The 16,443-nt window shown below is 43.7% G+C and overlaps 1 protein-coding gene across 2 annotated transcripts in view; it reads right to left on the bottom strand.

The window, feature by feature from the left end:
- Positions 1–16,443, bottom strand: part of LOC140063967 (sodium-dependent neutral amino acid transporter B(0)AT2-like) — a 63,171-nt gene that overhangs the window by 35,718 nt on the left and 11,010 nt on the right. The window contains exon 1 of one of the 2 annotated variants that reach the window (XM_072110296.1): positions 9,294–9,495. The exons of the other annotated variant lie outside the window; for it this stretch is intronic. The gene's annotated coding sequence lies outside the window, so the exon portion shown is untranslated. Of the gene's footprint in view, positions 1–9,293; positions 9,496–16,443 lie in introns of those variants that run through there. 2 annotated transcript variants of the gene reach the window in all.

Raw genomic sequence — 16,443 nt, 5'->3', positions numbered from 1 at the left:
TGGTTGTAGTTTGGGCACTCGGTCTCTAAAAGTTTTGCCATCACTGGTCTAGATGTATCTGCAATCATGGGAAACACTGCCCCGCTGTGCATGAATTGTGTTTCCACGTGTGACTGTGGCCTGTTATAATAATCAGTGACTCTGGATTATCTAGTCCAGATTACAATGCTTCACACTACAGCTTTTCTGAAATCATCACTCACGGGAAGGATAAAGTATCACATTGTTATTTCCCCTGACACTTTAGTTTGGGGGACAGTCAGGAGTTTTTCGTACACATAGATTGTGGGTAGGCTTCTTCTAAGACTTATTTGACTAAGTACATGTGCAGCAATTATAGTCATTTCTCATTGGTTCATGAGCTCCTGCTCTATAACACACTGCCCAGATCAGACTACATATTCAACGTGACTAGTCCCCTCTTAAAGTGGATCTTAATTATTTTTTTTATCCTCTATCCTTGAGATAGTAGATCAAAATCAAATGTAATACCAAACACAGCCACACTAACACTGAGGATCACATACTGATCGCTCCTAAAGAGAGATCGACAAAACACCTATCCAGAACATATTTGACCAATGTTTATTCAGGCAAGAATATACACAAAGAACTGATGAGACCTGTTTATGTCCTAAGAAATAGACCAGTCCAAACCTTTCCTTTATATGTGAGCCGAAATGAGTGACCTGTGTGTAAAGGAGGTAGCTCAGCAATTTTGTCTCACACCCTGGGGCATATATCTAACAATTAATCATTTACTGTACAACCTGGGTATTCTTGTCTTTATGGCTTTAGGGTGTTTTCTCTGGTTTGTTTAATCCCTCTTTGTTAAAGAAACTCTACAATCAAAATCAAGCATGATAAACCATGTTGTAGTAAGTCTGTAGTAATCTTCTTATATTTGTTATCCATGGCCTCCTTTCTTCTAAAATCAACTTTTCACATTATGCTAATGAGCTTGAATGGCTACTGGGCAGTTCCCAGAGCCCCTCAGTGCTGCAGATTCAAAGGCTGTTACAGTGTGCTAGGAGCACACCTCCTCCAACTGTGTGCTGAAACTTCCTGTGCTGCTCTGACATTGGATCAGGCAAAGGGATGGGAAAGTGCCGAGCAGGGGCAGGATGAAACGGTCTAACAGCCTGTAAATCTGCAGCATGGAGGAGCTCTGGGAACTGCACCAATATTGCTGAAATCATTAACATTATTGTAAAAGTTTATTCTAAAGGAAGGAGGCTATAGATAACAAATATAAGACGGTTACCATGATGACAGGGCCTGAATCTATGAGTAAATGCCTCTGCTTATCATGCTTGATTTTAATGTTAGATTTCCTTTAACCCCTTAACACACCATGACATTGAGGAATGACATGATGTGCTTGTACTTTGCGCACCATGATGTTCCCCAATGTCATGGAGATTGCACAGGCTCAGAAGCAGAGCCAGTATGCATCAGCCCGGCCTCTGCACGAACAGCCGGGATAATACAGTGAATTTCCATGAGTAATCATTTCAATACTACAGATCGAATTGCTTGGCAGTTCAGCACTGATTGATCTGTCTAGTCATACAGTGTCACAACATGTAGGAGCATCATTTTAGTGATGAAATCAAGTTTAATTGATTTGGGCCTGATGGCAAACATTATGTTTAATGACTAACTGGGGAAAGACTGAAGTGTGTTAAGAAGTTAGAGAAAGGTGGTGGAATATTTGGGGAATCATGGTTTGGGGAATATTATCAGCAGCAGGTTATGCACCTCTCCTACAGCTACATTGCAGAGAGAATGCAGGTGTGTATCAGAACCTTCTTCAACATGTGGTTCCTTCTATGAGTTCATCACTGCGACAAATGTTCATGCAGGACAATGCCCCTGTCAAACAGTTCCTTGAAACAGAAAGCATTGAAAGAATTAAATGGCCAACCCAGAGTCCTGATCTAAACCCAGTAGAAAACCTTTGGTGACAAAGTTATGGCCCGAACCCCACAACAGTCACAGAACTGTGGAAGAGACTGGAAGAGGACTTAAAACACACCAGAGAGAGGTGTGCGATTTCCTGTGGCTGCAGATGTGGTAAAGTCATTTAAAGGAAAAGCCTGTACACTTCCTACTGGTGACTGCTGTTACCATCAGAAAATATTATACATTTTTCTCTACAGTCATTGCTGTTCCCCAAATACAATCTTCACAGGTTTTTTTTTTGCAAAATAAAGGTTTTATGTTGACACACTCTGGTAATTTTGTTAAACACAGTTCTAGTGGCATGGTGTACCCCTTACAAAAAATCTATCAAATGTTCATCAATAGTGATTATATTATTTCTGAAACAATCAAATGATCATACACTGTTCTAAATTTTAATGTCTAGCATGTATATATATTTATATATATATACACACACCCATATATAAGGCCATCACATAGAAACCACTGACTTTGCCTTCAATTATTCAAGGTGATAAAAATAATTCTGTCCCTGCTCTTTAAAAATGTATGACGCCTGTGGGTAGAAAAGAGCTAGTCTTTAATTTCTAGACTAGTGAAGCATACCTCATAATTATAGGCCAAGGTGGCATTACATTTCACAGCGCCACCCTCTATTCTATAACGTTCTGGTATGTTTATTTTTCAGGGTTCGCTGTTAAATACCTACAAGGCAAAAGTAATTTCTAAAGGTTTGGTAGTACTCCTACTTGAATAGATAAGAGGAACCATCTAAATCTTTAACATTATAGTTAAATAGAATGGAGCCCTGTCCATGTCTTGGCACAACAGAGGTTTACATGATTAAACCGCATCCATCATCAAGCCTTTGTCAGCATTCTGAATCATATCAGTAGTTTATAATAGTTTAATTCACATTACCTGGCTCCCTGCCAGCAGCATGTGGTAAGTCCCTGGGGAGGGCTGTGTGTGCCTGTATTAGTCTCCTCTCCTCCACACTCATGCACTCCCTCACACCTTCCCACTTCCTGTCATATGAATTCTTCCTCTACTCAACACCATCCTCCTCCACTGCCTTCTCAATGAAAAGAGGTATGAGTGCTGCGAAAGTGTGGAGGAGAGGAGCTGTCCCCCAGGACTCATCACCTACTGCTGGCAGGGATCCATGTAAAAATAATAATGATAATTAAACTTATATGAACTACTAAAATGGTTAAAAATGCTGACCAAGGCATTTTTAAAGGTTCACTTTAATCAATGGGGTCTGATCACTGGAACCTCCAATGCTCAAGTGAGCAGAGGCGAATACCCATTGAAGTGAATAGAGTGCAGTTGAAGCACACCTGCTTTCCAGTCTATGTGGGACACTGTTGGGGATTTTCTCATCATCTCCAGGCTCCCAGGTCCCCAATTTCTCTGCAGTGACTCATACATGGAGTGCAGATGCACACCTGAATGGTGATGCATTAATAGGCTATATTAGGGCTTGGCGATTAAATTAATTCCCCCATTCTGCATTATTAAGAATTTTCACAGAATCAAAGCTAGCTCATCCGCAACACCATTATAGATCAGACCAAGCAGTCTCTATGAGACTCCAGGCTGCTACGGCAATTGATCGTCGCCCACCGATGACATTAAAGGCGTTACCATTTGGCATTTAATGGTGGTGGCGACAACTGGCAGCATTGCTAAGTACCAGGGTCAGTGCCTATTAGTGCTGTTAAAGGCAGGAGTTAGCTGTGTAACTGCATTCACCCACTTCAGCATCACGACATTCAATAACATTGTGCTCTGCACAAACCTCTTAACCCCTAAGTGCTCTGCGCCATACTTGTACTGCACGGGCTCCCGCGATTAGCGTTCAGCGCAGTACCAGCGCTGAGCCAATGCTGGTTCGACTCTGCACCGGAGCTGAGCCGGCATTAGGGGTCACCGGGTGTCAGTCAGTGGTAATCTAACCACTTAAATGCGGTCGTGCTGACCGCGGCATTTCCCCCATGATCGCCCCTCCCCGAGCAGTTTTCAGGGGGGCTCCAATCGTTGCTATGGAAGCCCTGGGGTCTGATCAGGACCCTAGATCTACCTGCAGGCACTGCTTGAAAGATTGCGTCTATGATTTCATCTTAAAGGCAGTGTCAGCCTATGCATGTGCATAATACCCTGCAATACATCAGTATTACAGAGTATTATCAGGAACAAGCAATCAGATGATTGCTTGTTCATGTCCAATGGTGGAAATAGTAAAAAAAAAAAAAAAATGCTTTTCAATAAAAAATAAAGTAATAAATCAATAAAAATGTCCATAAGTCCCATAACATATAAAGAGACATACGCTGAAAAAAGTCTAAATCATAACACAAACCCCACATATATATATATATGATATACATCATCGCGTCCGTAACAACCTGTTAAATAAAAGTAAATATTTATTCAACCCGTATGATGAACTCCATAATAAAAAACCTTTAAAAATACGCCAAAAATTATGATTTTTACCTATTTAATACCACAAAAAATGAAATAAAAAGTGATAAACATACGTACTCCAGAATGATACTGTTGCAAAGTACATGTCCCGCAAAAAACAAGCCATCCAGCAGCTCTGTAGCCAAAAAAGTAATAATGTTATGCCACTTGGAAGACAATGATGCAAAATTATAGAATTTTCTACACATTAGGGTTTTATTTGGCAAATTAAGTAAAACATAAAAAAAAATTAGTATGGAAGTATGGAATCCCCGTAATCTTATTGACCTAAGAATAAAGATAACATGATTATTAGGCTATACGGTGAACAGTAAAAGTAAAAAATCCAACCCCAAAATGGTAAAACTGGAAAAAGCATCTTGTCCCGCTAAAAAAATGCCGTCACATGGCCCCAATAACAAAAAAACTAACATTTTATAGCCTACAAGTGGAAGAGGGGCCAATGAGCAAACTAAATCCTGGGAGCTGCAGGGTGCTCCATCCCTACTGAGCCTCACTGTGCGCCCATAAAACAAGTAGGGGGGGTCTCTGTACTTGGGACAAACTGCATAACAAATTTTATGACGGGTTTTCTCTTTATCTTTTGCTACCGTGTAAATTTTAGGGCTAAATGAACGTTTAACCGACAAAATTTGACCATTCTAAATTTCACCTCCATTTTGATTCAATTACTATGAAGATCTCAAGGGGTTAACAATCTTCCTAAAAGCTGTTTCTGATAGATTGAGGGGTGCAAATTGAAAAATGGGTTGGTTGTTATATAGAGGGTTTTAATTCCAAAAATTGAAAATTTCATTCAAAACAGTATTTATCCCCAAAATAGTCAATTCTGAAAATACGGAAAATCGATATTCATTTGTAAGCCGCGTGATATCAAAATAAATTATCCAGACATTTTAAAAATTATGAAAATGTAAAGTAGACATATGGGAAATGTTTTTCAGCAACTTATTTAGGTGGTAAATCTATCTGCCTGAAAACGCAATGATTTCTAATTTCGAAAATGGCAAATTTATTAAAAAATTAATCTTTTTTTTTTTTTTTTAAATAAAATACAAAAACTTATCAGCCAACATTTACCACTAAAATGAAGTACAACATGTGGGGAAAAAACTATCTCAGAATCGCTTTGATAAGTAACAGAGTTCAAAAGTTATAACCATATAAAGTCAGAATCCAAAAAAATGGGGCTGAGCCTTGAAGCGGTATTCCCATCTGGGCATTTACAGTTAATTTAATTCATTTCTCATATGCAAACATTTCTTTAATTGGAAGTTATTAAAAAAAAAGTTCCTTTGTGAAGATAATTTCTCATAAATGTTGCCATGTAGTCCCTTAGAAATGAGATGGCTTCCTCGGATACGACCACCTCACATTTTGGCAGCGGTGGCCAGACATGTGCTCTAGGACTTGCAGTAACTCCTGGACATTTCATATACAAACACCCTTTGTGTCTTGTGCAATCCCTCGGACGTATCCGAGGAAGCTATCTTGTTTCTAAGGGACCATACAACTACATTTATGAGAAATTATCTAAACATGGGTAAATTTTTATTTTTCGGACTCTAAGGCGCACAAAAAATCCTTTGATTTTCTCAGAAATCAAAGCTGCGCCTTATAGTCTAGTGCACCTTATATATGAACCATACTTACAGACAACAGCTCCCTTGAACTGTGCACAGGTCTGCCACCTGCTGGTCATTCATCCTTATAATCAGGTGCGCCTTATATATGAACCTAGACATTTTAGCAGGCTTTTATTGATGGTGCGCCTTAGGGTGAAGACACACATGGCGTTTTTAGGACGTTTTTGGGCCGTTTTTAGTTAGTGCGTTTTCAGATCGTTAAAACCGCATGCGTTACCAGTGTGAATTAAGATAATTGCTCAAACCTGTCAAAAACGCATGCGTTTTTAACAATCTGAAAACTAAAAACGTCCCAAAAACGGCCTAAAAACGCCATGTGTGTCTTCACCCTTATACTCCAGTGCGCCTTATATATGAACCATACTTACAGACAACCGCTGCCTTGAACTGTGCACAGGTCTGCCACCTGCTGGTCATTCATCCTTATAATCAGGTGCGCCTTATATATGAACCTAGACATTTTAGCAGGCATTTATTGATGATGTGCCTTATACTCCAGTGCACCTTATAGTCCAAAAAATACTGTAACTGAAAAAAAATTATGTAGGCAGATTAATGAAACTGAATGTGAATACCCAGACGAGAATGCCCCTTTAAGCTGTAAAATGGCTGCGTCCTTAAGGGGTTAAAGACTCATGAAATACCAGAATGTCATGTTTTCGTTAATGTTGTCTGTCATGGGCTGACCCTTACCATTTAGGGTAGGTTTCTGTTATATGTAGCAGACATTAGCATTTAACTGCTATCAGTGCAGCACATGAACGGATTGCCACCTATACCCTGATTGGTTGCTATGATCGATGTTATAACGAGCCATACATCTGTGTCACGTCACATGACCAGAGACACCTTTTTCATTCCCTTGCAGACAGTGGTCATATTAAAGCCTATACAACTGTGACGCTTGTACAGGCAGTTTTACTCCTCAAATCAAACCTTTTTTTTTTTTTTTAAAAAGCAGCAAGTTTATCCATCAGAGCAATCATCTGGGATTGGAGATAACAGGCATTGTCTGGTCTGGGGAGGTCTGCAGCTACAGCATAGCACATGCCTCCCAGTAGATAGGAAGACAAAGCAAAAAAATAAATAAATGAATTAATACTGACCTACCTGTGCTCCTTGCAGCTGACTCCTCATCGTTGACGCACTCCGTCGTTGCTTAGGCAACATAAGCCGGTCCTCTCTATGACCCAGGCGCCATTGCCTAATCAACGACGACCATGGAGTCACAGCATCCACTGATTGGCGCTGTGTGTGTCTTAGACGCACACAGCACTGATGACTATTTATTAAAGATTAGTCATCAAAAGAGCCACCTCTGGCTCCCGAGCCACAAGTTCCCTACCCCTACTTTAGAATGACAGTAAGTAGAGATTTAGACAACTTTAAAGATTTGGTTCAGAAAGTATATAAATCGTGTAACATTTCATTATACAACAATATTTATTTGGTGAAACTGAGAAACCCCTTTAAAGGGTAAAAGTGGCTTTAAGAAACACTAGAGGGCCTCCAGCCCGTCCTACGTTCTGTCCAATTTTAACTAGAGATATAATGCATGACAACTTCATAGTAAGACCTTGGTTGCTAAGAGTCCATGGTGTGGCAGCTGACTGTGAAATACCTCCTCCTCCTATTACCTCCTCTAGTGCTAACCTATGGCTCCTTCGTCCAGTAGGTTCAGGCCAGAATTGGATGGGGACATCAACCACAGTACAGTACATTTCAGTCACTACCAGGGGACACAATGACAGTGTTTTCTAATAGAATAATGGGAATTGTTAAAGACTGTACAGTCCAGGTCACTTCCTTCACAGCGTAACAGACTTGGCTAATACCATAAAGACATGTTCCTCTTCCGCCAACTAAAAGCACCGCTTCCTGTTGTGCTAAGCCGATGGACAAATGATATTATTTATGAAAACTCAGTTATCATTCAACAGGTTGCATATGTAAGGTGGTAAAAGTATGTTTTGGGGAGTTATTGGGGCAAATACCATTACTCCTTTATAGTTTCCCTGCCCCACGTTACTGATAAATATCTGTACAGACAGGAGTTTACTTAGTACAGCAAACTACCCGAAGTCCCTCTGAATCCATCTGCCATCAATGGTGCAGTGTTCCTGCTTTACTCTCAGGAGATCCCGGCTCCCATATGGTATACATATCAGGGTACTATGTAATATAAGTGCATTTTTCCAAAAATTATCCAAAAATGCAGCTATGCCCTTAAGCGACCATATATTTTTCTATGACACTGAGTATTCCTGGTCAGCCACAATCACCCTTCTTCCTAGAAATATACATTGTTACCTATTCCAAGCGACCAACGTCACCCCTAGACACCTAGAAACATGTAATTCATACACAAGAAGACGGCAGCGTTCCATATTAGAACACCATAACATATACACATATGTGGGACTGCCTGACCTTGACTCCCACAGCTGGGACACATGGACGCTGGAAGGAGATTGGAATGTAAATACATTTTCCTATCATACACTGGAATTCCAATAATTCTAGGACCCTCCCACATTGTCACCTGAGGGGACTACAACTCTCAGCGTGCCCTGGCAGGAATATAAGACATCATATTGTTACCTGTCCCCTTCGTCAATGGAGACTGACGTTATATTGAGCTCTAATATTTCTGGGGGCAATGTGTGGCATCACCCCGACTGTCACCTGACTTTTAGTCCCGGATATAAAACAGAAATACAAATTTGGAGAGCACATATGCCTGCATTATTCACAGAAAATTGGGAAACCCTAAAGAGAGCGTGAGAATAGCTTCAGTCACAGACATTAGACCCAGACCATTTGGTGAACTAAATTAGGTACAAATTGAAGTAAAAATGTGTCACCTGTAGCAGTAACATACATTTCCCGTACATAGTTACGTAGTTATGTTATGTAGCCTAACAACAGCGGCACTGAGGTAAGTGGTCACAATGAGGGGGCATTACCCACCCATATAGAGTGGACTTGCCACCCTTACTGCCACGTCATTCACCACAGTAATCACCCTCAAATAACATAAAGCAACATTATACCCAAAGCCCCCTGAGCCATTCACTCCCCAGTAAAGGCGCCAGCCCTGTCCCTAGTGCCACATGTTGTGTGACAGAACATCAGGTCTGACTGACAGCTGTCTGTCCGTCAGTGTCCCGCAAGTTGTCATCAGTGTCTGTTTCCCAGTATACATACCTGTCTGCCGCTGTATTATTAGTGGAAAGACTCTATACAGAACCCACCGGACCTCCAGAATAATGTCACTAGCCCAGAACACGCGTGGAACATTCACTATACACTAGAGAGCCGGTATTCTCAATCTTGTCTCCAGCGTCGCCGCCATTTAGTCGTCTCCATTTGCATTAACTGTTATGCGCCCAGGTCTACAGAAAGATGGCGCTCGCTCAACACAGGTTGTTGCATCAGCCAAATCTTATTGGAGAATGAGTCCTCACCCCAAACATAGCGTGTCCCTGGGCAGCCGTGTTCTCCCTGCAGCTCTGATGTTTCCACTATGAGACTGACAGGAGAGTACACTTCTAGGGATCTAGGTACAGTGCAGAGAATGGGGCAGACTACACCTGACTGAATGCTGGGCTGCTGCTCTATACACGTGTTCAGCATTAAATGGGGTTTACCTTTATCATATCCAGAAGATACGCATAAGAGCTCTGATTCCAGTGAGCGCACTGCGATCATGGTAAAGGTGATCTGCAGTGGGAAATAGTACAGGGACCCCTACTCATAGATAGGGGAACTGTGACTGGGAATCTTATCTTACAAAATTATGTTAACCATGGGGACATTACCAGGACCTTCTGAGATGTAGCTTCGAAGGCTGTTACACTGTGCAGTAGCACCTCTCCCGTACTACTGTGTGAGATTACAGTAGGTAGGGGAAAGTGCCGAGGGAGCAGAGGGGGAGACTGAATAACAGCCTATGAAACTACAGCACAGAGGAGCTCTGGTAAGGCTACATTCACACGATGTATGCCCGCCGTACCGTAGTACGGCGGGCATACATAGGCGCTGCTGAGAGGAGCAGGGGATGAACGCTGCTCACCCCCGCCCATTCAGCCCATCAGGGGTTAATCTTGCTGCTCAAGAGCAATGGCTGCAGGCATGGGAGCAGGAACTGCAGCAGGGACATCATCAGCCTGGGTGAAGAAAGCAGTGTTGAGATCTGTCACCTGAAGACATCTGGTGGTAGACACTGGAATTGCTGACATGGAACACCCAGAAGCTGGAGCTGGAACAGCAGGGAGGTCACCTGCGACGGCAGGCATCTCAGCAAAGGAAGGAGACAGGCACTTCTCTGGCTGACCTTCTGTAGCTGGGGGCGCTGTGGAGCGCATGATGATGACCGCAGGAGCTGTAACTTCTTCACTGCTGACAGCTGAAGGATTGTTGTTCCTGGACTGACCTGCAGCTCTTGGGGGCGCTGTTGCGCTGGCGGTGGTAACCTCTGTAGCTGGCAGGGCGTTCTCACCGGACAGCCTGCGCCTCTTAGCAGGTGGTCCTGGATACTCCGCAGGACGGTCAGCAGCATTAGAAAAGGGGTCAGGCCCCTTTAAGAGAGTCCCTTTTGTAGCCGGGCCTCCTATGGGGAGATGTTGGCCCTCTGCAGGGAGGCCGGACTGTACCCCAGCCGGGGCTAAGGGAGATATAGTGACAGTCACTGTGATATAGGCCCTTGGGGCCACGGTACTCACATCCGCGGTGGTCCTCAGGAGGTCCGGAATCGGAGGAGGCAGCCGCTGTGGAGAATCCGCCATTGAAGACTGCGTACGGGAGACAGCAGTAAGCGGTGCAGCAGAGGAAGGGGCCCGAGGCTCGTGGGCAAGCCATGCGAGACTTGGGTCTTCATCTCGGAGACTGTGCGGCATGTCGGCAGGACAGGAGACAGCACGTGGAGAAATCCAAGATGGCCGATTAACCTCTTTGATGCTGGATGGCGGCTGCGCTGACTCTGAGGTACCTCGTGGGCTCTCACTGGCGTTGCAGCGCGGGAGAGTTTTGCGCCAGAGGGCGGAGCTTGAGTCTTTCTCGCCAGGAGTTGTGGCGGGCTGAATTTTCTGCTGCGCCACAGCGCGCTGAGGCAGGATTCGCGCCATAAGCGCAGGTGGCGGGGCTTAGCGATGCCTCTGGGTTTTCCCGCCAGTGAAGGTTTTGGCGGGCTGGAATTACTTGCTGCGCCACAGTTTCGTGAGGTAAATGCTTCAGGCGCAGCAGCGCCGGATGTAGCAGAGCTGACAAAGTTCTTTGCAGGGTTTAACCTCTTGAGTGCTGGAGCGGAGCTTGGCAGCAGTATAACACAGTTCAAAGTAGTAATGCACACAATCACTTGGGCCTAAACCCGAATGGCAGCAGGGTTAGGCAGCACAGTCTTTTCAATAAAGGATAGTCCTTAGTGCCAGAATAAGGAACAGAAGTATATATCCTGTTCGTGACGCCACTTGCAACATCCCCCACCGGGGCCTAGCCTTTTCTCGGGGCCTGGAGTCAGCCGGGGCCCGCAGTACCTGAGTGGCTGGTGGTTTGCGGCCTAAGCACGCTTGTGTCACGGTGCTTGGTATGGGGAACCGGAGGGCTGTCCTACAGCCTGGCAGGTCTCCAGCAGGGTGGTGTTGGCAAGAAATGATGAGGGAGAGGCTGCTATAGCGGATCTCCCTGGGGCAACCCTTTGGTGTCTAGAGTATGAGTCTCTGTGTGGTGGACAGGGTGCCGTGATCGTGACAGCCGTAGTAGCAGGGACCAGACGGAGGCAGAGGCTGAACAAAAACAACTTACAGTTCTTTATTGGAACCGACAGGAACTTCAGCAACGTGCCTTTAACAGAGTGGTGGAGTACTGAGATGCAGTTGGAGGAAGCCACAGGAGGTAGATCGCCAGCCTGGATGCAGAGGGCAGGCTGGGAGGTAGCTGTGTCCTAATAGGAAGCTTCAGCTTGTCCTGTAGTGCTTCAGGTATCACCCTTGAAGGTAGGATGATACCCCTTTCCTCACTAACTCTTATCTGTTAGCTCCACTCTTCAGAGGCAGGGGCTAGGCTCTTCCTGCTCTGGTATGGTATGCTGGCTGAATAGAGTCTGGACTGGGGTAACCCAGTCTGCTTCTTCTCATCTGAGCTAGGCTAAACTAAACTCTTCTGGTGTCCTGCAGACCCTGAGGGTCTGACTAGAACTGAGCTCTTCTCCCTCCAGGTAGAGACTGCTCTCTAGAACATTCCTGGCCAGGGGTTTTGTAACTCCCCTGGTCAGGTGGTGGCTGCTCCTCCAATTACATCTCAGCTTACATTGGATAGAATGCAATACAAGTGATTGGACGACAGATCTTGCATCATACAAAACACTTAACTCCTGCCTTGCCAGGCAGGAGCTACCACTGCAATGTCCCCTGTGTGATGTGATGACATGCTGTGGGACGTATTCGCAAGCACTCCTTCGCCATTGCATCGGCGAGGGTGTTGCAGTTGTGACCTTGGTTTTCCTCATATACCTTTCCCTAGATACTCTCCAAGTTTTAAATAGGATTGCTGGCTTGCTCCCCTCTCCCCATACTTTAGGCCGCGGTCACACAGTCCGCTAGCGTTGAGTTAATAACGGGGTGAAAAGCATGCGATGATTAACCAAGCCCCGTGTCTTGCATTGTTTAAATGCAAGACACCGGGGCTAGTTATCGATCACATGTGTTTCACTGGAAATGCATGTGGGATCGGGCCGAGGTCTGCCCCCTGTGCGCTAGCATCTCGTTATGAACGCAACGCTAGCGGAATGTGTGACCGCGGCCTTAGGTTATTCAGTGTTGAGATTATCATCTAGTTGGGGTTATCATCTAGAGAGGTCAGTGAGAAGGGAAGGACAGCTACACAGGTCAATATCAGGACTCACTTACCCTTATCTCTCACCTGACCTAACAATCTATCTCCAAAAACTGTAATGCATAGGAGTTATCGCATATATGTTTGCTGTAAACAACTCCTCTTTCTGTCATGAATTATAGTAAATTATTTGGTCTATCAAAGTTTTTTAAGTGGCAAAAAAGGGCCAGAAATTATGCACTCATATGCCTTGTGCCAATATTTGTGAATGCCTTGATTCAGGTATTTCATTTAGTTAATAACTACATAATACTTAAATGTTGGGTGTGACCTTTCAATGTGTAATATATGAAGGTTATCCTAAGGGACGTCAGTAATTTTCTTACTGACGTCTGGTTTATCCAGAAAGGAGTCACCTTAAAGTTTTTCAGAACATTTACTTATCACTTAAGTGTAGATTATAGTACCGGTAAAGCCTTTATTCTGTTTGCTTTTTCAGATCAGAACATCAAATAGCGAATAAAACTTCCTAATGTTGCAGCCTTCTGTACACAGAAACACTTAATCGTACTGATTTGAACGGTTAGCGCCCCTTACACATATTTCTTCTAATAACTGTGACACATGAACAGTGGAATTATTGTACCCCCTTCTAATCGCCTGCACGGTATCTAGAATAACTTATAAAGAAGAAAGTACAAAGACAGATATGATAGACTGATTAACCCTTTAGTGACCAATTTTATTTGTAAAATGAACCATTTTATGGCTTACCATGTTTATATAAGCATCATTTTCTTATTATTTCGCAGTATATTGAATTTACAGGAATTATATTGAACATACATTGAATATTTGTTGGAGTCGTGATAAAATGGACCGACTCCACATACCCCCTGAAATGATAAATGCCGCAGTACAGCAATAAATACCTCCCCAGCAACCAAATATTGCATTCAGTGCAGATAATAATAGTGGAAACCCCAGAGCAAATAATAGTAGTACCGGAGATTCCCACAGCAGATAAATAATACTTGCAAACTTCAAATAGTGGAGACCCCCAAAGCATTAAACTACAAATACTGTAGACCTCATAGCAGATAATGATACTGGAGACCACAAAGCAGACAAAAATATATAAATAAATCCTCTCCTTTCCTGGCTGCAGCTTCTTATCTCCTCCATGTGCTGTTCTGCTCCATGTCCCGTGCTGGTTGGATGTGGTGGCATCAGGACCTAAAGCAGAACTGTGCCAGGAGCTGACTCGGGAGCAGTCCTGTACAGCTGACAGGTACTTACCTCTCCTGGGTCCTTAGGGCACACAACCACTGTCAGGAATCAGGACACAAAGTGAGGAGGCAGCAGAGGACCCGATGTGCAGATCACAACTCATGGCGTGACAAGCGCATATGGCCTGTTGCCGTGGGTTTGTTCACCACTAATCCCCTTTCCACCACAACACTGGCCATACTGGATGCCCTGCAACCAACCCACTACAGCCAAACATAGTGGTGACCACATGACCTGCCCAGGCAGGTGCAGGACATGTGATGTGGATATGTGACCATCTTCTGTCCTGTGTCTCCTCCGCGGGGAGAAAATCAACGGACTGATTAAAGGGCCAGTAGCATTTTAATTCTTCATTACAGTCTATGTCAGCAGCATTTTCTGCTAAGGGGAGCAAAATTTTAAATAACAACTAATTACATATTAGGTTATATTTTATTGACTCATTTGTATATGAATTATGCTGATTCCTGGGAAACCCCTTTAAGCACTAGTGAATCTGAGAAAAGACTCACTAGGCAAGTTATGTGAAATGAATGCTGAGTCTGAAAATGGCTGACAGTAGGCAACATGGCGTCCGAGACTAATGCAATCTCCTTCGCAACCAGAAAAACAGGACTGTGGAGTCAAAGTTCAGGAAATTGAATGTGTGACCGGCTGCAAACTATAGAGCAGGTCCTATTCTAGCCCAGATTTGTGGCTGTGTCAATCATTTGCTGGGGGCATCTATGGATGTTAAGGGAATACCCCAATATAGTCATTCATATTTAACTTATCCTGATAAACTTTCCCCTTCAGAAATGTGGGTCACATGACCAAGTAGCAACTGCTTTTGGGACCTTCTGTGAGATCCCAGTATAATCCTCTCTATTTCCAAACTGATTATAAATGGCCTCCGTTATACTTCCTATTTGGAAAGGGGCTGTTTTTTTCTAAACTGTTCAGCTCTTTTAACCACTCCAGCAATGAAAAAGTACAAAGAAAAGGATCAAAGGACCACAGGAATTTTAACATTCCCTGGACAATTTTTGATGCATTGTAAGTGACCATAATGCATTAAATTTTGTCTAGTCACGTGGAATAACTTATTCATTGTACTAAACAAGTCCCAGTCTAATCCAAGATACATTTTGGCCTAACCATCAAAAGAACCAGTGTGGTCACATACTGGAATCCAGTAGAATGGGAGTGGATTCACACATGACATTTACATTGAATTTTGAAATGCAATTCATCAGCTGTGGAGAGATTTGCCTACTCACATTATGTTAATGTTGCTTTTCCTAAACCTCTTAGCGCACAAGCTGTTGGAACCCAGCTCTCTTGAAGAGCACACCTTCCAGAACACCCTGAGTGAAGGGAGACAGTGTCACTCCACCATGAGGGCTGATACTCCTCTAAACCCAGGACACAAGTGGCAGCTTTCACAATTGGACACAGCTACCTCCCAGCCTGCATCTACTACCAGGCTGCTGAACTACTCATGAGGATCCCTCTCCATGACCACTCCAGTAATCCGGAATCCGTTACAAGATCGTTTGGCCATTTCCCTGCAGTTGTTCTAATAAAGAACTGTAAGTTGATTTGCACAACGTTGCCTCCGTCTGGTCCCTGGATACGGTGGTTACCACCAATGGCTCCCCATCCATTACCCAAGGACATGTATTACAGACACAAAGGGTTGCCCCAGGGAAAACTAGTACATCAGCCTCTCCCTCCATATTTCTTACATACACCAGCTGCTGGAGACCTGCCAGGCTGTAGGACAGCCCTCCGGTCCACGTACAGAGCACCATAACATCAGCGTGCCTAGGCCGCAACCGCCAGCCACTCCGGTATTCTGGGCCCCAGCTGCCTCCAGGCCCCAAGAAAGGGCAAGGCCCCGGTGGGGGATGTTGCACAATGTCATCATGGTTAAAACATATTTTATGTTAAATAGCGTTGACATCATGTTTAATTAACACATTGTGCTGTGAGCTGAAAAGTATGTCTGCTGTATAATTGCATCTATAACCCCTTAAGCATGCAGCGTTTTTCCATTCATTTTTCGCTCTCCACCTTCAAAAATCTATAACTTTTTAAATTTTCTTTGTACAGAGCTGTGTGAGGGCTTTTTTTCTGCGTAACAAAGTTTACTTCTTAGTGACATTATTTATAATTCTATGATACTGGTGAAAAAACACATTTTCATCACTTCTTTGTGGGCTCAGTTATTACGACTTTCACTGTGTGCTTCAAA

Source organism: Engystomops pustulosus, chromosome 6 (assembly GCF_040894005.1).
Source record: "Engystomops pustulosus chromosome 6, aEngPut4.maternal, whole genome shotgun sequence".
NCBI classification, from domain to species: Eukaryota; Metazoa; Chordata; class Amphibia; order Anura; family Leptodactylidae; genus Engystomops; species Engystomops pustulosus.
Note: the sequence above shows the minus strand (reverse complement) of the source record. Positions and strands in the feature narration are given on the sequence as shown.